General features: G+C 45.7%; 1 protein-coding gene across 4 annotated transcripts in view; it reads left to right on the top strand.

Moving 5' to 3' along the window:
* Tanc1 (tetratricopeptide repeat, ankyrin repeat and coiled-coil containing 1) overlaps nt 1–22,984 on the top strand; it is a 223,110-nt gene that overhangs the window by 116,345 nt on the left and 83,781 nt on the right. The gene's annotated exons all lie outside the window — the stretch shown is intronic.

Below are 22,984 nucleotides of genomic sequence, written 5' to 3'. Positions count from 1 at the left end.
TCAAGTACACAGAGTGACTCTGCTTTGGTCAGCCTCTCTCTCCTTTGCCATCTCTCCTTGCTCAGTGGGCCCATGAACAGAGCAGCCATGGTGGTAGAGACGGAAGTCACGTGTGGGCTCAACACGTGGCTGACCTGGCTACAGCTGCTACTGAGCCCTGCTGAGTGCCAGAGACCAACACTGAGCCCCAGATCCGGCGATGCTTTGTCCTTACTGGAAGACATGCTTTAGAGAGACAGAGAAGAAGCCGTCAGAGACTGGAGCTGTTATTCCATCTTGAGTCAACCGGTGTATCTGTAATTAGACTCCTGGAACAACACAACTTACACGATGCCAATGTGGGTTAATACTGTAGGGGAGAGCCTAGATCTTGGGAATTGTAGACAAGAGATGATGTCATTGAAGCCAGGTTGCCTGGCTCATGTGTGTTAATTGCCACGCGGGGAAGGCAGAGGCAGGACTGACACAGAAATTGAAGGCCAGCTTGATCTACAGAAGGAGTTCCAGGCCAACCAAGGGCTGTGACCACAAGACTCCATCACAAACAAACAGATGTCATTACCCTGTGGTAATGTAAATTTGATGTAATTGAGTTGCTTATTTATCACTGATTTTTAGAAGTACTAAGGAGTGAATTCATGGTCCCTTTTGTGCTCAGCCAGTGTTCCATCACCGAGTTCTGCATGCAGCCCCCACTTCAGATTCAGAGTTATTCGTATTTACCCTCTTGCATCTTCCCTCTGTTTATTTGTATTTTATTCCACTGCTTGCTAGAATAGTCCATTTTCTGGGTATTGTTTCACATTTTGGTATTATTCTAACTGGAAGATCCATTGTCACAAAGAAGAACTTGACACCCGTTCAGATACCTCTGTGGTTGCTCTGAGCCGGATGGGACTAGGAGCTCCCCAGTATCTCTACTGTATCCTTTTTCTTTTTCCATCTTCCAGAGATGAGAACACTTCATTTCCTGTGGCTCCTTCCCAGTAACGTCATGAGCTATTCCTGTCTGCAGGCCCTTCCCCAGATCTCTTGGGTTCCATTGTGATTAGGCATGGATGAGAAACAATGTCCTGGAAACAACAGTAATGATGACAGGTGGCAGTACTGGTTGAACAGCCTTAATCCAAAATCTCAAATGCCCCGATATCTGCAGTTATGAGCCTGGACGTGACACCATGCCCAACTTCATGTGACTGGTCACGTGCCTGGTCATGGGCGAGATTTAGGTGCACTAAAGTTGTTGCATGCATTTCTGTCTGGGTATGCTGTAGGGTGGACATGGGCAGAAATCAGTTTCACATGGGTCCCAGTCCTCCCATAGCTCAGCACCTGTATTCACATTCTAAAACCTGAAAGCACTCTGGGTTCTGCATTATGTGGCTCCCAGTGCCCCCCCCCCATGTCTTAGTATCTATATTCACATATTCTAAAACCTGGAATACAAGGTTCTGCAAACCTTGGGTTAGGGATCCTTGCCCTGTATAGCTGTTATAATGGTTGTGAACAAACTCTACTTTTTGTCTATTAGAGGAAAGCCCTGGTAAGCTGTGAAGTGGAACTCACCTTTCTTGTTTGATTCTTGAACCATAAGTTAATGTTTGCCAAGGCTTCCTTACCCTACCCTGCAAGAGTGTTTCTTAATTTGGAAATCTCATCCTTGAGAGAGAACTGACATGCTATTTTTTTTGCTAGTCTGTGTATGCATGCGTGTGTATTGTATAAGTGTGTGTGCGTATGTGTGGTGTGTGTATTGTATGTGTGTATTGTGCCTATGCATATTGTATATGTGTAGAATGGAGCGGCAGGGCTGTGTCCCACCACCCGGCTAGCTTTACCCAAAATAATTACGTGGAAACTGTATTTTTTTAAATACTGCCTGGCCCATTAATTTCAGCCTCTTACTCACATCTTGATTAACCCATATTTAGTAATCCGTGTAGCACCATGAGGTGGATCGCTTACCAGGAGAGATCTTAACCTGCGTCCATCTCTGAGAGGAGAGGCATGGCGACTGCTCATGGCAACTGCCTGAAGCGAGCGTCTCCCCTCTCTTTCCCAGAATTCTGTTCTGTCTACTCCGCCTACCTAATTTTCTGTCACTTAAAGGACCAAGGCAGTTTCTTTATTAATAATGAAAGTAACATATAGACACTCCTCCATCACATATGTGTTCGTGTGTTTGTGCATGTGCCTGTAGAAGTCAAAGGCTGACATTGGGAATCTTCGCTGATTACTTTTTCACCCATTTTATTTTATTTTTGAGACTGGCTCTCGCTGTGTATCTCTGCCTAGCCTGGGACTTATTTTGTTTGTTTTTGTTTGGATTTTCGAGACAAGGTTTCTCTGTGCAACAGCCCTCGCTGTCTTGAAACTCACTATGTAGCCCAGGCTGTTCTCAAACTCAGAGATTCAGCTGCTCTGCCTCCCAAGTGTTGGGATTAAAGGCATGAGCCACCACTGCCTGGCTGGGACTTTCTATGTAGATTAGACAGGTCTCAGACTTTGGAGATCCACCTCCCTCCGCCTCCTGACTGCTAGGATTAAAAGCCATGCTCCATCACACCTGACTTTCCCATCTTAAGTTTTGAGACAGATTCTGTTGCTGTACCCGGAACATCCCCATCCATTTAAGCCAGGTTTGGCCATCAGCAAACCCCAAAGAGTCTCCTTTCTCTGCCTCCCCAACATTGGGGTTACAGGCTCATACTGCTGTGCCTGACTTTTCTGTATGGGTCACTGAAACTCAAACTCACGCCCTCACGCTTGGCTGACGACAACATCACTGATTGATCCACCTTCCAGCCTCTCCCCTAAATCTACCCCATGTAAACCTGAGACCCACACGATAGAATTCTTCTCTATTCTTTTTTTCCTGCTTTATATCACATTATATGGTGTTTCTACTTTTCTTTAAGAACTTGATATTTATTGTCAGCTGTTTCAATATCCTATAATTGATTTTAAAACTAGTTTCCACTTTAAATGTTTATATTATTTTTCATTCAAAGAACCCGTAGCCATGTATGGTGGAACATGCCTATGATTCCAGGGCATGAACAGGTAAGACAAAAGAATTACATATAAAACAAACCTTGTAGCATGACTTAAAATGTTTTCTGTTGTTGCTGCTAATTCCTGATGTGAATTTTTGGCTGTGGTGTCATATGTACCATAGGATGTATCATTTCCCATCTTGCCTAGAACAGCCGTGGTGTCTGTGAGGTAGGGGTAGCAGAGTCAGATGTTCAAGTCCGGCCTGGGCTACATAAGACCCTGCCTATAAGCACATTGTTTAACAGTAAGTCATTCATATTGATGTGTAACCCATCTCCTGAACTCCTGATACCCTTTTTTTTTCTGGTAAATTTTATGCACATCTGATATCTCCTCAGGGTAGTGGCTTCCCAGAGTGGAATTACTCATCGAAATGGCCTACACTAGTGAGGAATCTTGCCGCACTCTGGCCAGTTGCTTTCCACAAAGCAATATTGATTTGCTACTCCCTTTAGAGTTCCCTGGGAGCTGTTTTTGAAGTTACCATCTTCTGGAAAACATCTAAATGGTTGGTGCTTGTAGGCATTCTGTCGGTGCTGGCTGTGCCTGCTGAGGCCTTGAAAGAGATGGAAGGGTCTCTCTGTGACCCTCCTCTTTTGAACTTCCCATCCGACTGGGCTTCTTAGACATTTCCATTTCCGTTCTTTCCAGGGTACAGTGTTGGGGGCATTATCACAGCTGAATCAGATCAAGTTTGTTTAGAAAAACATTCAGCTGGCATCCAGTTGCATCTATAAGCGCTTGCTGTCTTTGATGCTTGGAGAGGCTTACTGAGATTTTGGAGACTTCTAAGACTGATAGAGTTGGGAGGGTCCTTAGGAACAGCTTCTGGCTCAGAATTCTTTGAAGGAAAGGAAGCAAAGATTCCACAGTCATTATGGAACATGCCTGAAATTTGTAGAAGTTACTGATCTGTTACTAGTACCATTCTGCCTGTATACGGCAGACTCCTGAGCTGTATAGGAGAGTCTGTGTTCTGGTTTCCTGCATGGAGGAGAGCACAGGCTGAAGGCGGTGCATGGCATCTGTGAGGCTGCCTCTGGGGATGGAGAATAAGGCAGGGATCACACAGTCCCTCTTTTCCGTGCAGAGATAGTTACATCTGTCCTTGGCTTTCCTTCGAGTGCCTAAGACCAGACTTCAGAAAGGATCCTGGTGACAGACACACTCTTTGTTTCTTCCTGGAACTGTGTGGTGACCTTCTCCAGGAGTAGGCAGACAGCTGTCCCTTACTGAGTGAGACTAGGTGTGACTGTGACACACTCTCTGTCATCTCCTCCAAATGTGCGCCTGTACACGGAGCCAGTGTTTGCTCCACTTTGAATTGAGGGCCTCGAGTCCACTTAGTTCTCTGTTCATGGGTCCTAGCTCACTTGTGTGTCATTTGGCTACACCCAGAAATTGCTCCAGGAGCATCCAAAGAAATGCCAGCGCTACAGTCTGCTTAGGATTTAAGGCGTGTGAGGAATAGCTTGAGTTTTGTTTCTTTAATTCCAGTCTCTCTCTCTCCCCCCCCCCCCTCTCTCTCTCCACACACACACATATACTTATAATATATTATATATATATAAAATCACAAGTTGTCAGCCATTGATGAAGAATATATGATTACTGCGTGTCAGTCCTCTTTAATGAGAGCAAGCGTGTATATATTTATCATTAATTTTTAATGTTAGAGATAATAGTTGACAAAGAATTATGCGTACACAGGAGTATGCGAATTGCCAGACATGGTGACACACATCTGTGGTTTCAGCTACTTTGGAGGTTGACACAGGAGGATTACTTAAGGCCAGTTTAGGAAATACTGAGACCTTAAAGAGTGTGTGTGGGGCGGGGGGCGGGGGGGGGGGGATGTACTAGATGTCTAATCCTTCCCTTTCTCCTAATGGGCAGTTACTTTTGTCTATTGTTTGCTTTTGCCAGGGTCTCCTATGGAGCCCAGGATGACCTCTGACACCCCCCACCCCCCAGGCTTGCCTCAGCCCCTCCTATGGGATTGCAACCACACACCACCACTCCCAGTTCCCTCCCTCTCTCCTGTGGTACACAAAACAACAGTCACACATTCACGTATTTTCCCTAGAGTTGGACACGCGAGGGGTTAGATGAAGAACAGCAGAAGAACATTCCTGTCCTAACAGCTAAAGGACCGTGAGAGTCTTTCATTGGCTAGGCTGTAGTACTTGGTTATCCTTGAGGACGTGGCTGGCCCTTTATAGCTGTCTCGTCAGTGCTTCTTAGTCACAGTTTTACTGTTTGTTTTAAGCTATCAGTCTTGAATGTTACCAAAAAAAAAAAAAAAAACCTGTCTGGTCCATTTTCCACTTAATTAGGTTATAGTGTTTTATGGCTTACAGAAGTTTCTAATTTTCTAAAGTTAAATTGATACATTTTTCCATTGTAATTTACCCGGTTGTGTTTTTGAAAAACAGATTTATTGAAATCTGATTTCATACCACATAATTCAGCTATTTAAAATTTCCAGTGCGGGTTTTAAGGCATTTTCACATGAATGCAAGCATTGCTAAAGTCCAGTTTTAGAACTTTTTAAAATCTCACCTAAGAAGGAAAACCCAAACAAACTTACATTCTTTACTAATCATTCTACATTCCTCCTCATCCTTCGACCCCCAACTCCCAAGCCCTAAGCAACTACGACTCCATTTTCTATCTCTATAAATTTCTTATTGGAGGCATTCTGTACAATTAGTGTCATAAAAGACTGTGATGTTTGGTGAGTGATTTTTGTCTCTGTTTTTGGAACATGCTCTTCGTTGGAATTGACATCATTCCGTTTGGTTACAAAATAAAATCTTACATTGTCTATGTACCACACTTTGCCTATCCATTATGGGCAGTTGGTTGTTTCCATTTTGGGCTATTGTGAGTACTGCTGCATTTTCATATTTTAACTTGGATGCGCAGGTATGTTTTTGTTTGTTCTTGCCTATATACGTAGTATTGGTGCCGCTCTGTGTTAAATGCCTCGCTGTATTGCTAACTACTTTCTGCAGTGACTTGATGCTCCCACCGGGGGAGCAGAAGTAGACTCAGTTTCCCCGCCAGCCTGTCTCCCTCTGTTCGTCTTCCTGACTCATGGTCCTAGTGCAGATAAACTAGTATCCTGTATTTTATTGCATTTTAATCTTTATTTATTTATTTTTCTTTTACATGCATTGGTGTTTTTCTATGGATGTCCAGTCGCCTGGAACTGGAGTTACAGACAGTTGTGAGTTGTCACGCGGGTGCTAGGAATTGAACCTGGGCCCTCTGGAAGAGCAGTCAGTGCGCTTAACCACTGAACCATCTTTCCAACCCTTTATTGCACTTTTAATAGTCTGAATGTAAATTATTTATCAGCCCTGTTTGCAAGCATTCTTCCATTCTGTGATTGCTTTTTCACTATCACGATAGTTTTGCTTGAAACAGAAAAGGCTTTCTATGGCCCAGCTTTTGTTTGCCTCTGTCCTTTTGACGTCATGGCTTTATGACCATGACCTAATCTAGCGTCGATCTGTTTCTCCTAGAGTTCCCTCATTTTCACTTTAGTACTTGGATCTGTGGTCCACTTGGGGTAACCTATGTCTAGTGTGACGTGTGGACTAAATTCACCATTTCCACGTGGACACCACTTGCCCCTGACCTGTTGATTGAAAAGACTCTTCTCTCCTCCCTGGTTGGTCTTTGGTTGACGGTCATTGCTTCATCAAACCAGCCCTTGCTACTCTCCCTGCTTTGCTCATGTCTTATGTTATGCCTTAGGTCAGGCTGTCTCGGAGCTGACTTCAGGTTCAGCTTTGACCTCACTCCATGAAGCTTCCCTTTGCCCTATGGGAGGAGTAGCCTCTGAAGGCAACAAACCCCACACACCGTATTTCCTTCTGCCAAGCCTTTGCATCTCTCTGCCTTGACAGTGGATGCATGGATTCCTCCAGGACAGAAGTTTTTTTGTCTTTGGTTCTTGTTTGTGCTCCAGGAGCCTTGAACACAGGATCTAGTCACGTTCTTAATGCTGGGAGTGGGGATGGGACCCAGACATGAGAATTTCGGTATTCTGCATTTACCAGCAATGTGCGATTGGTTGAAAATACTAATGGACACATAAACAATTTAAAAGTAGTGGTACCTTGCATCCATAAAGCCTTGAACATAGCTATCTGCCATGTCTACAGAGACCACATGCTTTTTTATAGCTAAAGTCCAGCTTCCCCTTCATGCTAGGCTGCATGTACACTGTGAGCAAAGGCAGTGTGTGTGTGTGTGTGTGTCTGTCTGTCTGTCTGTCTGTCTGTCTGTCTGTCAGTCTGTCTGTCTGTCTGTCTGTCTGTTGGCAGCCCCCTTGAGTTCCCGTGCCCTGGTTTCATTCTCGTTTTCTTAGGTTTCTCAAGGTTTGCTGCCTGTTTCCTGCGCTCGCCGGCAGTTAATGACAGCTGGAGGTTTTAGCCGGTCACACATATAGCGGTGTCAGCTGCACCCCGTGGTTGTGTCAGATGGCGTCTGGAACGAGCCCAGAGTCTTGCTCACAAATGAATGCTTTGCCTAAAAGAAAATAGGCGGGGATGGGGACAGTGGGGATCTTTCTGATTGTTGCTGATTCACAGCGAAACCCAGAATTCACAGAGGCCGGCGGAAATGGTCCCATCTCTCTCTGACATTAATGAATGTTAGCGTGAGCTAGGACTGGCGCTTCGGCTTGAATCCTCAAAATTGTTGTGAAATGTGGATGTTGGTAGGGGGTAGAAGTGGCTGGCTGTGTTGAAGGCAGAGTAGCCAAAGATGTGCAAAGCCAGGAATTGGGAAATGAAGGTGACCCAGAATGGTGATTTTTTTTTTTTTTTTTTTAAGGAAATGGACTGTGGAGAAGAGCATGGCTTCTCATTGTCTGCTCATATGGCTGTGGCAAAGCCAGCCTCAGTCTCTTGCCCTTGTCACATAAGGACACATATACTGTAATAGGTATTGCTTAGCCTTACAAGCCCACCTATTTTTTTTTTTTTGTTTCTTTGTGTTGTTTGAGATATGATTTCTCTGTGTAGCCCTGACTGTCCTGGAACTCACTTTGTAAACCAGGCTGGCCTTGATCTCATAGAGATCCACCTGCCTCTGCCTCCTGAGTGCTGGGATCAAAGGCCCATGCCACCACTGCCGGGCTAGGCCCACCTGTTTAATGATCTTCTAAAAGCCTGTTTTCTAATGACAGGTCATTGTGGCGTAATATGGACACAGCACGTGTTCGCCCCTACCCCCCTTGAACACAGTGCTTTATACATACCTGGCAAACTGCCACTGAACTACATCCTCTAGTACCACTCAGGGGTTCTTCTTTCCTTTTCCTTGTGCTGAACATGGAAGCCAGAATGTTGAACATGCTAGGCAGGTACTCTACCTCCAAGCTAAATACCCAGTCCCATAACCGTCATTGTTTAGGGCAGTGAGCGCTGAGCCCAGGAAGCCTTGCTGAGAGTAGCTGCTGCTTTAGAGTAGTAGGCCCCATCACTCCTGTGTCCTTTCTTTGTGTGAAGATGCTGGGATACAGAACGTAGGACATGCTTCCTCGTGGAAGGGTGAGTTTCTCATTACTTCCTTCATCCCAAAGCCTTCCTTGCTGATCACTGGTGCCAAGTGCTGGTAAACATGTCACCTTTGGAAAAACCTGGGCGGATAACTCCCCACTGAAAGCCCCGGCCTGGGTTGAGTAGTCTCCCCAACTGAGGTGGGGAGGACCTCACGGGTGCAGTTTATCACCAATTGCTCTTGTCACAGGCAGGCCAGACTTGGGTCTTCCAGCACGGTGTGCTAGAGCAGCCGTCAGGTGTTTCCTTATTAGCAAGATGGGGATCTGGTGCCTTTCACAGGTATGATCTTGGATGTGTTTTCCTACATGTCCATGTTGAAATACTAAACAACCCTGATGGTCTGCCATTAGGAAATTGGCTGGGGGTGGGGGGGCTGATTAAGAATAGATGGGCTTGCGAGAGCGGAGACCCCATGGCAGTATTATATGACCTTATATGAGTGGGAAAAGAGACTAGAGCTGGCTTTGCCACAGCCACGTGAGAAGACAGTTTCTAGTTAGTTCTTTGATCTTGGACTTTCTGCTCTGCAAACTATATAAAATAAATAGTTTAAGTTACTCGGTATGTGATGCTTTTATTATAGCGGCCTGAACTGACTATACCACAGGGCAGCCACATTTAACTTAGATGCAGACTGATGTTGTAATTTCCTTGGGGACCATGTATTGTGGAGCCCATCCCCTTCTTCCTTCATTTGACTCAGTGGCCACCACTGCGTTCCCACGGGATTGGTCCTCCTGAGCTTTCGTCCTCAGCCAGATGCCCGCCAGTGGGATTCCACCCTCAGATCCGTGTTTTCTGGCAAGCCTGTGTCATCTTGATGTGCAGCTCTGCCTCCAGCACGGCTTTGTTCTCTGTGAACAGGGCATGAAAGCAACATAGCCCGGCGGGTTCCACTTCCAGGTCTACCTCCAGCCGCTGGGGTCACTCATCTCCTCTTGGCTTTGCGCATGACTCATGGGACACAAATATGGGTAATTGTCCGGGGAGGGAAGCTAAGCCAGCTTTCAGAACTGGTGATTGGAGCAGAAAGGCCTACAGAAGCGATGGGTCTCGGCAGAAAAGGGAAATGTGGGTAAAGCGGAAAGTGCCCGGTGATGTCCTGCCGTGGTCATTGATGACAATCTCCATATGCTCTCAACGGAAAAGAGTGGCCAGTGTTCAGGAAGATCGTGGTGGCTGCATACTCCACAGAGGTCCCTATTTGCTCGCTAAGCAATGGAGTGCAGTCGCGCAGACAGTAGCCTGGCGTTTGGAGCTGAGCATAGGAGAAAGTCATGGTGTTCCTTAATCCAGGCAAGCGATCAGGTCAGCACTTGAGTGGAAACCTTCATCTCCATTTGAGCATTACTCCACTGCTCATAGAAGCCACTCACAAACATACAGTCTCTGCATGGTTCAGCCGTTGTTTTTTCTGTCATTGAAACAGATTAGTGTTTATTTGGATGTCTACCAGATGGCGTGGAGAGCTTGTATGTCATACCAGAAACACGTAGCTTGTACACTAGAATGCTGTCATGTATATAGGGCAGGTGGGGGCAGAGCCCGACTGTGGGGCCAGCCAGTGAGACTGCCATCGTTGGCCATGTGTCTTCTTTTCCTTTATGGAGAAGGTACAGTAGGCTGCAGATGAGGTCATCGTGCCCTAGTTATGACTCCACCATGATACTGGAGGGTGTTGTTTGACAATACAGCAAGTACTAGGGACACTGCTATTTTGGGCAGCACAGAGTTTCTGGGGACTCTGGATAGAACACTTGTGTGCTGGGAAGCTCCTATTTGTGTCAGTCAGAAAATGGCTGTGGACCCTAAACTCGTTAGTAAAAATTCAGTAAGGGATTTCTTTTATTAAAAACATTTTGTACAGTTTATATTTTTCCAGTGATACAGTTTTTATTAGAGCCAAATGTATACATTCTGAGACATGAATGAATATGTATACATTCATGTATACATTAACACTTGTGTGCGCGCCTAAAGAGATACTTGGGATAAATGGATATTTTAAGTTATCTGTGAAATGTGAGTAGGTACAGTCTGTATTAAGCGAACATGAATTTTTATATACTGCCCCCACTTTTCTCTTGCTGCCTTAATAAAAAAGTATCCCCGGGCTTTGTACTATCCAGGAGGACAGACCTGGGCCCTTGTTGGTAGTGCTGTCTTTGCAGCCTACTAGACTGACCTCTCCCGATACTTGGTCTCTTATATAAAAATGATAATCATCCACCATGTATATCTTTTGGAGAGTTATAGAGGCTGTTGATGAAGAGCTGTCCCCTAGAACACGCTAGAGAAGAGCTGCTGATGTCACATCAAAATGCTCTAATGTCTGAGATCCCAAAATTTGCCCTCTGTGGTCTTTGTTGGTCATCCTTTTTGATTTTTTTTTTTAACTTTGTATCTCTGATCAAAAGAATGGAGAAAGCAATACTAATGAAATGCAGGGACTTCTAAAACAGAATGGCTATTTAGATTTGGTTTGTAAATGTTGTTGGGGCCTGTTCAGTGTGGATTTGTCCTCAACATTCTGGCCATGGCTTTGGGAGAGAGTTGACGCATCTGTAGCTTCTGTAGAAAGGGTGCTGCCAGTTACTGAATTGGTTTTCATTTCCGGTAGCATGTGTGATTCCCAGCCCGATGCCTTACACTTGCTTACTCTTGTTCCCGTGGCCGCTTTTGTGGAAAGTGGCGAGGGCGAAGCAATGGCAACACGAGGAAGTCAGTTTGGAGGAGCGCGTGAGAAGCATTTCATGAGCACCGAGCTGAAAGGGCGCCTCAGAAGGCTACCTGAGCCCAGGAGAAATGATATAGGCAGGCCACATCAAGAAAACCACTCCAGCTCCTGAGGACTGATATTTATTGGTTTGGGGTTTTACACACAGTGGACTCTTTTTTTTTTTTTTTTTTGTAAGATTTTTTTTTTTTTAAAAAAAAGTGTATGTGCACACAGAGATGCACATATGTGTGGGAGCCTGAAGAGACCAGCAGAGGCCATTGGATGCCCTGGAGCTAGAGTTACAGACTCCCTTGAGCTGCCTAAAGTGAAAACCGGGACCCAAACTCCTGTTTTTGGACAGCAGCAAGCTCTCTTAATTGCTGAGCCATCTCTCTAGCCCCATTTCTTCTTCTTACACTTTGCGGTGTTTTACTAAGCTCTTTACTTTTTGAGGAAGGGAGAACAAATTCTTACTTGTCTCCTAAAAGCTGTGAGCCACCTTGGATTTTCTGTGATAGGCAGAGGGTGAACATCAGAGAGTCCCGTGAATTTGCTCTGAAACGAGGAAGGAACTCGACGAATTGCTTAAGAGGATCCCATGTTTACACGTGCTTTTGCATCTTTTCATTATCTTTGTGGCCGGCATCCCATTTCCTTTTTCTTTCCCCCAGATTCTTAGTCACTGTGTTTTTCTTTATATGGAGTGCCCCAAAAGTTGCTTTCAGCTCCAGCTTTCCCGAAGTCCTTAGCAACTGCTCCAGCGTCCTTTTCCTCACAAGAGGACGCTGTGAGGTGGAGGTGGCTCTCTGGCAGTGATGTTTGTTTTTCCAAATGGCCTCAGAGGCACTCTGAGTTATTTGAGTCTGTTTTTCACTCTCCGTGAGCTTTCATAAACATTTGTTTCATGTGGGTTTTCTGAATGTTAGCTGTGTGAGTGCTGGGCTAGGGATGAGGGACACACAGAGGGAGATAAACACTTGGCCCTAAGCTCTTGGGAACACCCGGTTTAGTGAGGGAGCCTGGTGATGGTGAAGACATAGAAGTGTCTGTAGAGTTGTGATCTCGTGGGAAGGAAGAGGGGTTCTTGGTTGGAGGCAGGGATGGTTCCCTGTGTGCGTGCTATTGGAAGGGGTTCTTAATAGATGAGGTCCATGGCAAACCAGAGCTCCTAAGGGGCATCTAGCTGGCCATGGAACAGCCCCCTTTGCTGGTCAGGAGGCATGTGGAAATGTGAGTCCAGGCCAGGGTGGATGTGACCTATGAGAGTAGCTGGGTTCTGGAGCCAGGGAGGATTTCATTTTGTTGTTGTTATTTTGGTTTTGCCAGTAATGTCCTTTGACTGTTTTTATACCAAGGGATGAAAGGAGCTTGTGATTTAGAGCAGGGCCGGTTTTCTCCTTGCCGCTGGGAGTTGAGACTGGTTGGGACTCTGGCAGAGATTCGCATGAAGCGCGGCAGCTTCGTTCTCTGCAGGGCCAGGAGAATGCAGTGAGGTAGAGGTTGGTCTGAGAGAACATTAGGAAAAAGAACCTCCGCCTTATGGTGATGAATATGCACTCGAGATGTTGAGGGGGTAAAATAGGGACAGTGGCTCGGGGCAGGGCCATTTTATCATCACACATGATGTTGACGTTGGAGTTGGGATATCAGCGAGCCATCATTGAGGCATTGCCCCTGCCTCTGCCCAGTGGTTCATGGCTCAGGGATCTGTGTCTTGGCAGAGCCGTTTGGGAATGTTGCTAGTGCTCCAGTTTGGTTTTCTAGATTAATTTGGATTTGAAAAACAATTTTTTTGTTGTGCCTTTCACCTTTACATTACCCCTCCCCCCATACTGTTTTTGTGATATTTCCAAGGTGGGTAATACTCCTACTTTTTTTTTTTTTTTTTTTTTTTGGTTTTTCGAGACAGGGTTTCTCTGCAGCTTTAGAGCCTGACCTGGAGCTAGCTCTTGTAGACCAGGCTGGTCTCGAACTCACAGAGATCCGCCTGCCTCTGCCTCCCAAGTGCTGGGATTAAAGGCTTGTGCCACCACCGCCTGGCTTTCCTACATTTTTTTAAAATTAAGAACTCCAAGGTTCTGATTGGTCCTGAGGTTCTAAGGAATGCGAATTCTGTTGGAACCCATGGAACCCATGTGTTGTGCTGGTGGAATTCCCCGCCATGTTCACTGATTTGACTTAGCAGGCCAGGGACTTTGGATCTTTATGGAGTCCTGTTTGTGCAGAGCGCAAGAGTGTCAGAGCGCAGAACCCAGGTTCAGATCTCTGGTCTTGAGCAGGAAGGTAGTTGGGGATGTTGAAGGTCAAGTGAAACGAAGAATCAAAAGTGTCTGTGAGCTCTTGGAAATAGGACAATTTACCAGAATTGGCCAGCTTCTGCCGTAGTCAGACGGGAACTACATTAGGCTACCGTGGTCTCTGTTGCAGCCATTGGATCTGCCATCACGGCACAACACAACCATATACAATATGTAGAGAGATGGTCATGACAGTAATCTGGCACGTGCTTATGAACGCACTTGGTGGTCTCCTTCTCATGCTTTCCCTGACCTTTGCCCCTTAGAAATAAAGAGTTAGAATTTATTCAGTGCTAGACACGAGACACATTTTTAATCCTAGATAGAAGTGTCAGCCCATTCTACAGTTGGTGGAGTCCTAGGACTGCAGGCGATGGCTCCTGGTGGTTACACACCCAGCTGATTCATGGCTGGGACCTGAATTCTCTGATTTCAAAGCCTGGCTCATTCTGCCTCACTGACCTGCAACCCAGGGCAGTGGCCTTAGCCTGATCATTATCAAGAGTTCTAGTTGGCACAGATGACGTGGTACCCCACATTGCCGCCATTGCCCTTCCTGCAGCCGAACTTTGCTGCTTTCCCTCTGTCTTCTACAGTAAGTGTGTGGGACTCCAAGGACACAGGTATCTCCATCTGAATAGATGCTTCTGCCTGGATGGTATCTGTCAGATACTATTTGAGCCATGGATGAACTTTGATTTTATTTTCAAGACCGTTTTGGAGTATTTTTAGATTTATGGAGAAGTTCCAAAGAGCAGTATAAAGAAGTTCCATATATCCTAATGGTCAGTTTCCACTGTTATTAACACAGCATTGTGTGGTACGGTCTATATAATTATTGAGCTAACATTGATATTTGCTAAAGTCTGTACTTGTGGGTTTTCCCTGACTAATGCTCTTTCTCTGATTCACATCACCATATCACATTCAGATATCATGTCCCATAGATTTCTTTGTTTGTTTGGTTTTCAAGACAGGATCTCTTTGTGTAGCTCTGGCTGTCCTGGAACTCACTCTGTAGACCAGGTTGACCTTAAAATCAGAGATCTGCCTGCCTGTGGCTCCTGGGTGCTGGGATTAGAGGCTTGAGCCTGTGACAATTTCTCAGACTCCCTTTGTTTAGATGACCCTCGTGGTGTGGGTATGGTATTATAGATGGCCTGTCTGTTGGGATGTGTCTGATGTTTTTCTCACCACTGGCCAGAATTTAGGAGTTTCAGGCAGAACTCAGGTCTGGAGTGGCCTTTTCTGTCCCCCAGAGGCGAAGGTACATACTGGCAGTGTAATTTACCTCTGTTCATTTGCTCTTGATCATCTGGCCAAGGTTTTGGCTGTCCACTTTCTCCATGGAAGTTACCCTGTCTCCTTCCTCCTCCCCCATTTCCATAAACCACACAAGGAACACACCTTGTGTTCTGCATGATCACTGTACACAGCCCTCAGGTAAGGGTGGACACTAAGCTCCTAACAGCGGAGTTGTCTATGTAAATATTTGGGGATTATTCTGGATCTTGAGAGTTGTGTCTTCCCGATTCATTTATTCCGGTATTGATTTAAGTGTGCAGGGACTTTCAGATGTCATGTGTGTAACTAGGAAGCTCTGACCTTTGCGCCTGCTTTGGTGCATGGCTGGTGCCCTTTGAGACTGTCTAGGGCATTGTATCATTCAGAATCTGTTCTGTTAGGTTAGGTGTAAGATGGGTTGGAAGTCGTTGCCTCTGAGATTTAATTCCTTAATATAAACTGCTAAGCATTCATGTGTCACCTGAACCTTAAAGAAAAAGCATCTTGGACTTTATACTCCTTAGGTTGGCAATCACTTTTTGCCTTGATAGTGAAGAAACTTCTCTGGCAAGCATGTTATCTCAGTGCCTTTGTCTGAGACTGGCATCGAAGCAGCGCCACCTTGTGCTCAATACTGAATGTTCCAGGGATGATTTCTGCTAAATTCAGTGACTCCTAACTGTTCTAGCAGCAAGTTTTTAAAAGAAAAATTGTATTTGTTCTTCAAATAATTTAAAGAACTCCTTCTTTGGTTTTATATATTTCCAAGTTTAGGCTTTAAAGTAGCCAATTATAGTTGTTCCTAAGAAGAAAAAGAAAGCATCTTGGACTGGCGAGTTGGCTCAGTGATCAACAGTGCTTTCTGCTCAGTCACGAGCACCTGAGTTTGGATCCCAGCACTCATGTCTGGCAAATGCTTGTTAACCCCGGCTCCAACTCTGAGGGACCCAGTGACCTCTTCTGGCCTCTGCATGTTTTTCAAAAGCATAGATGCTAGGTCAGGGGTTCTCAGCCTGGTTCTGATCTCAGTCAGCTTTTGTAGGAAGGTCACATCTATTGTAGCAGCTTTCTCTAATAAAAATCCCACAGGCACCTACCTGGGCTGTGGTGTGTTCAATGTGGAAATCTTTTTTTCCTGTTCTCTCTTGGACCCAGAACATTGACAGGGTCAGCCCCACTGCCAAGGGTGTGGCAGAGGTCTGGGTCACTGTAGGGGATGGCAGGAGGCAGGCTGTTTGGACTCCAGAGTGACTTATGGCTCAGCCCAGCACATCACTGCATGATGTTGGCAGGCAAGAAAGTGAGTGCCTCCCGGGGACCTCAGCATCAAGTGTGCTTGTCTGACACATCCACCGTCTGCACTCAGAATATTGACCTGTACTGTCAGGTCCTGACTGCAAGCTGACAGGGTGGCCTAGGCCTGAGTGTTTCCTTTGTTTAAACAACAGCAGCACAGCAGGAAGCCCCCTGGAGGAGCTTTCAAGGACATGGGCAGTGATGCATGATGGGTAGCCTTGACACCTGGGTAGAAAAGGACAAGCAGGGACCCAAGAGTCCCTTTCCTTCCATTAACATTTTGAAAGGAAGGCTTGACCTTTCCAGGTGGAGAGACCATTTTTAAGAAGATCCTTTAATTTCTGAGAGCATCATCTTATTTCATACTACTTATAAAATAATCTTAAATTGCTTTTCAGTATATTCTAGCTTTTTAATTCAGTTTTAAATCTTATTAATTAATTAATTATTATTATTATTTTTTTTTTTTGGTTTTTCGAGACAGGGTTTCTCTGTGGCTTTTTGGAGCCTGTCCTGGAACTAGCTCTTGTAGACCAGGCTGGTCTCGAACTCACAGAGATCCGCCTGCCTCTGCCTCCCGAGTGCTGGGATTAAAGGCGTGCGCCACCACCGCCCGGCTCAAATCTTATTAATTTAAAAACCTGTTTAGCATGAATTCCATCTATGACAGAGAATCACACGATTCAGGCCGGATCCACGGGCTACCCAGCTATTCCATTTATTGCATTCCTTTTTGAAGACTAGTAGTTCACTACTAAATATATTCTCTCGCTCTGACAGGGGAAAAGCGTATCCCCGAATACACCACAATCACGTTGATTCCTTGAGTTTCTTTTTGCTCTTCATTTAATTCTAAACTTGGCTTAGGTTGTAAGACAGTCAATAAGCTCAACCCAAGAAAGAAGGTGAGCGTAGTGCCAAAACAATGTGGGTTCTTAGGATTAAATGTGGAGCAAACACATAATAGTTAAAAGCAAAACATTTATCTATTGCCCTTTCTTGTTAACAGTGCAGACGGCCCAGAGGTACCTTGGTCACTTGAAGTTGTCTCTAATGGGGGAGGCGTGCGGGGAGGGGTTGTGGGCAGAGCAAAGCTCCCACATTGGTTCTGAAGAGTGAGTGTGTGTTTCCTGGGGCTATAGTGGCCTGTTATCACCATTTGGTGGTTTCAGTTGTGGCTGCTTATCTCTCTGAGTCACAGCCAGAAGTCTATATATAGTCCTTGTCTGGGAGAACTCTTGCTTTCTGGTGGTTCTAGATGTTTCCGCCTTGTCCCACAATTCTCCACCCTCTACTTCTGTTTCACCTCATAACATTTTCTCCATGTTACTGTCTTATTGCCCTCCTCCCTCCTACAAGGGCACATGGATTTCGAACCTGTCTGGATAATCCGAGATGTGCCCCTCACGGTCCTTATCCCAGTCATGAATCTGTGCCGACCTCTAGAAATCAAAGGTCTGCACATTCCAGGGAGTGGATCACGCACGTGTCCCCGGGAACCGTTACCGTCTGTCATACACTCCTAGCACAGCATTGCCTGACGGCCTCACGGAAGCTCTGCTTCAGTCATTTGCACACATGTCCACATCTCTTGCCAAAGGAAACAGAAGAGAAAAATGGGGTGTCTCTCAGCACAGATCCTCAGCTTCAACAAGTGCATAGAAATTGCATCAGTGCCACCACAATCAAGATGGAGACCAGTGCCTTCATTCCAGTATGTCCATCCCAATATATATTTCTACTGCTCCGTTCTAGTCAGCTGTACCCCGAAGCCCTGGCAATTCGTGGTCTTTCTCTAGACCTAGAACTTTGCCTTTTCAGAATGTGATGTGTGGAATCATCTAGTATACAGTCCTCCTGAGTCCAGCTTCTTGGCTAGGTACACATGAGAGTCATCCCTGTTATAGTAGATACCAGTAAACCTCTACTATGTGTTTCGGAAGTAGGCCGTTACATGGTTACGTCACTGTTTGCCAGTTGGAAGACACTTGGCTAGTTTGCAGTTTGGGGTGATTATAAATCAAGTTGTTATAACTGTGTGCACACCAACTTTTGTATAAGCATGTTTCTGTCTCCTGGGTCAGGACTTAGGAGTTGACTTGGCCAGCTCATACAGTATGTATCCGTTTGTGTGAAAGTCTCAACTGTTTTCCAGTGGCCTGAAACATTTTGTCATCTCCCCAGTGGGATGGGAGCTTGGATGCTCTGCAGCCTCAGCAGCTGCTTGTTTTGTGTGGTGGTTGAAAGAGTTAGCTTTCTACAGGGTGTACACGCCCTCTGAGAGGGACTTATGTCTGGTGGTCTCGTTATAATCCAGTTAGGCTTAGAGAAGGCTTTGTTTGTTAACTATTACCATCGTCTTTACAGGTTTGAGACAGGATTTTACGTAGCCCAGACAGGGTGACCTTGAACTCCTATCTCTCCCTTCCAAGTGCTAGGATTACAGGCTAGGGCCACGGAAGCTCATTTTGTGTGGTGTGAGCATCGAACCCAAGTCTTTATGTGTGCTGGCCAGGCACTTTGCCAATAGAGATAAACCCCCAGCTTCCAAATTGTAGCTAAGACCTATAATTAATCTTCTTTCTAATCTAATTACAGCTGAAAAATATTTCCACTTAATCGCTCTTCATGGATGTTTCTCTCCGAACGTGGTTAGAGTGTGCATCTCTCAGGCGCTTTTCCTCCCTTGATGTCAGTACCCAGAGGTTAGGTGGAGGAGTTGGGATGGGTCTGGCCGAATGAGATGCTGAGGATACTGAGGACCAGGCTGAAGAATAAGATTGTGTGTGTCTTGGGTGTGGCCGTCTCTCTGTGGTGTAGGATCTGAAGGTTCCCGTAGATGGTGAAAGGTGGTGTAGTATGTGGGCATCCATGCCCATCAAAAATAAAGCTGAGGAGGGTGGGCTAGCCGCCTTATCACTGAGGACTGAGAGTGAGAAGCAGGTCACTCTGACCCTTTCGATGCTAGGGAGGAGGAGCAGAGCACCTTCTTGGGGGGAGGAGGGAGGAGTGTGTCCTTTGGGTGGAGTGGGACACTGGTTCTTCCTCTGCTTCTTCCTTCTGTTCCTGACAGGGAGGGAGATTAGGGTAAATGTGCTGTGGCCTTTGTACCAAACAAAAGCTTGAGGAAATATTTGCAAATTTAATCTCTTATGGGAAGGTACTGCTTTTTTTTTTTTTTTTTTTTAGCAATTAAGAACAATTCACTTGAAAACAAACCTCTTCTCATTGGAGTTAATATCTGTGGAAAGACAAGACCTTCTGCCCTCCCCGCCAGAATTCTCCAGAGTGCTACCACCTACCTCACCTTCCAGTGCAGCTCAGCAGGTGCCTCTCCCGCTTCTCATGCCTCTGCCTCCCCTAGTGAGAGCCCTGTGCCTTGGCAGCTGTCTGTCTTGTCCTTCAGTTTGATGGTAAGCTTCCTTAGGAAGCAGGCAAGGTCTCAGATAAGCATTCTAATTAGACTAAACCAGTGGGTTTGAACGTTTCCGTGGATGGGTACCTCAGGACTGCTCTTATGGGATGTAGCCGAGAACATGCTGTCTGGCAAGTATAGGGGACCACACTTGGGAATTTAGTGCCCAGAACCCACATGGAAAGAAAGTTCCAAGGGTCCTGCTTCTAGCCTTTTGTGCTCAGCTACTCCAGACAATGCAGCCATCATCTGCTGCTGTGGGAATAAAAGAGCCACCCCCTCGCTGGCTGTTTCCCTGTCTCCTCCAGAAAATGGGGAATGACCCTTCCGGGAAGGAAGCAGCTTGTTGGTCAGGCCCTTCACGAAACTAATATTGGTAGCTGTCAAGTTTATTTATAAATGGTTCACACCAGTTGACCACACCTAATCTGAAAAGCCTTGAAGTTGGAAGATTTTAGTGCTTGGATTATTTATTTATATAAATAAGCTATCATAAGGATGGGATCTAAGCCTAAGCATAAAATTTATATTTATATAAATTACATAAAAATTTATATAAACCCCATATACATGATTTGAAAGTAATTCCTCCCCAAGACGGGGTTTCTCTCTGTATCCCTGGCTATTCTGGAAGGAACTCTGTAGTCCAGGCTGGTCTAGAACTCAGAGATCCCTGCACCACCACTGCCTGGCTTTTGAAAGTAGCTTCATGCAGTATTTTTAGTGTGCTTGTGTTTTGGCTGTGGCTTGTTACATGAATCAGGTGGAAAAATTGCCATCAAGTCTGTCTACGCTCAAAAGACGTGTTTTAAAGATTTCCCACTCTTTGTGTGTATGTGTGTGCACGCGCGCTTACGTTCATGTGTGTGCATGTGTGTGTGTGTGTGTGTGCATGTGTGTATTGTGTTCTTTTCAGAAACCAGAAGCATTAGACCCCCGGGAGCTACAGTTGTAGGCAGCTGTGACCTGCTCGGTATGGCGGTGGGCACTGAGCTTGGGTCCTGTAGGAGCAACACATGTCCTTAACTTCTGAGATGTCTCTCTATCCACCTCTGACCCCAGCAGGTATTTTTTGAAAGTTAGGTATTTTTAATTATTAGAACAAAGGATGCTGTTGTCAGGACTTGCCCACTAGGTGGCTTTGCCTTTCCTCAGAATGCGTCCTCCTGAGATGCTGTCTCTGGTCCTTCAGCTGTGTCTGTGGGCAGCACCACTGCTCTGGCTTAAATGCAGTGGGGGAGCCTCGGGTGTGCTTCATGCCAGATATTGTATACACACACGCAAAGGCATGCATACATACATAAACACACATGTGCACATGCTCACACACACACACACACAGAGAGAGAGAGAGAGAGAGAGAGAGAGAGAGAGAGAGAGAGAGAGAGAGAGAGAGAGAGAGAGACAGAGTTATTTTTAGTTGAAACACTAGAGATGAGAAGTAACCTCCACCCTCCCCTTTTCACTGCCCGGAGATAAAGCTCAACTTGGGTTATTTCTATCATCGTCTTTAAAAACATTCCTTATATGGCCATTTCTAAGCAGCAGAAAGCTGTGTGATGAACATGTCAGAAAGAGCAGGGAAGCTGGCCGCTGGGAAAACTGGATTTGGAGACTTAAGCCAAGGCAGAGTCCTAGACTGGGGAGAAGGCCGTGCCTTCCAGTGGCGGAGTAGAGCAACTGCGGCGGCTGCACCAGAATCTTCCAGATCCTTCCCTGTGACTACAGAAGATGACAGCAGCTGTGGCGCTCCGGTTCTTGGTATCTGCAGCTTTATGACCTATGACCGTAGCCTTTGTGTGACATGTTTATGTTTGTTTGTGCCCTTGGATTTTAAGGGTCCTTTATGACTGAGAGCCCATTATCTTATCACATTGTACATATAGAGCTGGGGAAACTGGATTGGAATAGGGAAAGAGAAAGACAGATGCCAGGCCTGGGAGTGGTGGCCCACACCTTCAATCCTAGCACTCGGGTGGCAGAGGCAGATAGATGCATGTCTGAGTCTGAGACCAGCCTGGTCTACAAAGTAAGTTCTAGACAGCCCTACACAGAGAAGTCCTGTCCAAAATAAATAAATCCAAAACAAATAAAATTCAAAATAAATAACGAATAGCTAGATAGATAAATTAAACTCATACAGAATGAGTTTAATATATGATCAAGAAAAGCCCACTCTCCAGACGTCATACAGTTAACGGTAAACCCAGCACTTAATAGGCACAGGCTAGAGGATTGTATATCTGAGGTCAGCTTGGGTAAATTGTGTAGTCTGGGCTAGCCTGAGTCAGCTGTGACCATTTCGTGTGTGTGTGTGTGTGTTGTGTGTGTGTGTGTGTTGTGTGTGTGTGTGTGTGTGTGTGAGAGAGAGAGAGAGAGAGAGAGAGAGAGAGAGAGAGAGAGAGAGAGAGAGAGATTTTCTTAGTCTGGACCTGGCTAGGATATAGCCGTAGGACCTCCACTAATCTACAAGAAGGGGAGGTCACTGGTAGTCTTTATAGGCCTCCCTTTTGCTACTGAAGCATGGTCTGAGAGCCTAGCTGATACCTCTGACCACAATGTAGCAAGACTGCCCCACTAAAGGTGGGACAGCCGCTTGACATGGCCACCAGGGACCAACACTCAGGAGTGACCAGGACGAGGCATCTGGCCAAGGAAACATTGGCTCACTCAATAATAAGAACTGAGTCTTATTTTCTGGAACTCTTGCTTTGAAACTCAGAAGTGTCATTCTCTTTGGACAGCTACTTTCCAGTCTTCTGTTCTTCTTTGTGTAAGGAGGGAAGTTGTTTTGCTTTCAAGTAGTCAGTGCCTGGGGGATGTGTAGTGTTTTGTTTTAAGCAAAAGCTAGGCAATAATTTCCCATGAGTGAGGAGCTTGAGGGAATTGGACTTATCAGTCTTGACCTGTGTCCATAAGTTATATGACTGCTGTATATGGAGTGACTTTTAGCGTGGATGGCGCTGAGGTCATTGTCACTGTGGTTTAGTGGGTGACCATTCAGGAGGAAGGCCGGTGGGGTGATGTCACTGATGTGGCCTCGGTTGTTCTCCGTTGCAGCTGCAGCCTGCTTGGCTGACACACCCTAGACTTGAATGCTCCTTGTCATGGTGCACCCTTGTTGTTGGATGCAATGCTGTTTTTCTCTCAGGGGTGTTCCTCCCGCGTTCCTTAGTTCTTTTTTATAACACTGTTACAGTCAAGTGACTCGCCTGTCGTTGATAGGGCCCATCTGGGGATCCCCGACTCTTTTGTGCCTGACTATAACGTACTGAAGTACTGTTGAAAGTTGTATGGGGAGGCCTGGCTGTGCCACAATGTGGTGGTCAGGGGTTTG

This window comes from Arvicola amphibius, chromosome 7 (assembly GCF_903992535.2).
Source record: "Arvicola amphibius chromosome 7, mArvAmp1.2, whole genome shotgun sequence".
NCBI classification, from domain to species: domain Eukaryota; kingdom Metazoa; phylum Chordata; class Mammalia; order Rodentia; family Cricetidae; genus Arvicola; species Arvicola amphibius.
This window is presented reverse-complemented; position numbering and strand designations above follow the sequence as displayed.